At 35.8% G+C, this 1,696-nt stretch overlaps 1 non-coding gene across 1 annotated transcript; it reads right to left on the reverse strand.

Annotated features, from left to right (window-relative positions):
• Window positions 1–955: 955 nt before the first annotated feature.
• LOC128280156 (small nucleolar RNA R71) lies at window positions 956–1,062 on the reverse strand. Its single transcript, XR_008270336.1, has one exon. It is a non-coding gene; the product is annotated as a small nucleolar RNA R71 (small nucleolar RNA).
• Window positions 1,063–1,696: the final 634 nt, after the last annotated feature.

Below are 1,696 nucleotides of genomic sequence, written 5' to 3' on the forward strand. Positions count from 1 at the left end.
CCTTTGGGTGTCGTCTTTATTAATTACTTTTCTTCACGTCTTTTTTCCAAATTTTCTATTTGCTTTAGTTTAATTAGTTAATTAGTTTAGTTAATTAGTTTAATAAACAACCTCTCTTTATTTCTAGGTTAAATAGTAAAAAAGATAGTTATTACTAGTACTTTTGGTTCCCTTGGGTACGATATCCCGGTCTTGCCATTGATATACTATTGTTCGATAGGTGCGCTTGCCTTTTCATCGTGATAATAGTTAGTCTAGGTTTGATCTTTATTATAAATATTTATTACTTGTTACAAATCACGCGATCAAGTTTTTGGTGCCGTTGCTAGGGAACTGAAATATTAGGAATGCTCAATTTTTATTACTTTAGCCATTTATTTTTCTTGTAATTTAATTTAATTTTATTCTTATTATCTATTAATTTACTTATTCTTTCTCTTGGCAGGTTTTTATAGTTTATGACTAGAAGAAACCCGTCGGACCATCACTTTTTGAGGAAGAAATCTATCGCACAGTTCGTAGAAACCAAAGAGAAATAAGGCATAGCTTAAGATACACGGAGAACGAGTAAGAAGACAATACTCAACCCCCAACCGAAGAGATGGCTGAAAACTAAGGCAATCAGCTACCTCCTGCAATTGCGGCTAATAAAAATCCTGCTCCATGAACTATGTATGATTATGCTAAACCTTCTTTAACAGGAACTGAATCTAGCATAGTTAGACCGGCTGTAGCTGCAAATACTTTTGAACTAAAACCTAACACAATTCAAATGATACAGCAGTTTGTTCAGTTTGATGGTTTGCAGGATGAAGATCCCAATGCTCATTTAGCAAATTTTCTGGAATTTTGTAATACATTTAAAATCAATGGCATTTCTAATGATGCCAATTACTACTTGGGAACAAATGACCAAAAATTTTTACTAAAATACTTTCCGTCAGCTAAAACAGCTAAGTTACGTAATGATATTTCTTCTTTTGTGCAGATGGATTTAGAAACACTTTACGATGCATGGGAGAGATACAAGGACTTACTGAGAAGGTGCCCTCACCATGGGTTAATGCTTTGGCTGCAAGTACAAACATTCCACAATGGTTTGAATCCCTCGACTCAGCAAATGGTTGACGCAGCTGCTGGCGGAACCATCAACAACAAAACACCTGAAGAGGCTTATGAATTCATTGAAGAAATGTCACTGAATAACTATCAGTGGAAAGTCATGAAGACTAAGCCGACAAAAATAGCCGGCGATTATAACGTCGACTCAGTTACTATGCTGTCAAATCAGGTAGAACTTCTCAATAAAAAGATTAATGGTTTTCTTAGTTCTACGCACGTACATCCAGTAATGAGGTGTGACTCAATCAAAGGAGGTGTGCATACAGAATATCAATCCTTCAATCCCAAAACCGAAGAGGAACAAGTCAACTATATGGGTAATAATAACTTTATATCTCAAAATAACCTATACAGTAATACTTATAATGCAGGTTGGAGGAACCACCCAAATTTCTCCTGGGTGGTCAAGGAAATCAAAAGCCACAAAATCCTCAGGGTTTTCAACAGCCACCTTATCAACAAGAGAAGAAACCGAACCTTGAAGAGATGCTCTCAAAATTCATATCAATGTCAGAAACCCGTTTCCAAAATACCAAGACAGCGCTTAAAAATCAACAAGCATCGATCCAAGGAC

The sequence above is a fragment of the Gossypium arboreum genome, chromosome 8, assembly GCF_025698485.1.
Source record: "Gossypium arboreum isolate Shixiya-1 chromosome 8, ASM2569848v2, whole genome shotgun sequence".
Classification (NCBI taxonomy): domain Eukaryota; kingdom Viridiplantae; phylum Streptophyta; class Magnoliopsida; order Malvales; family Malvaceae; genus Gossypium; species Gossypium arboreum.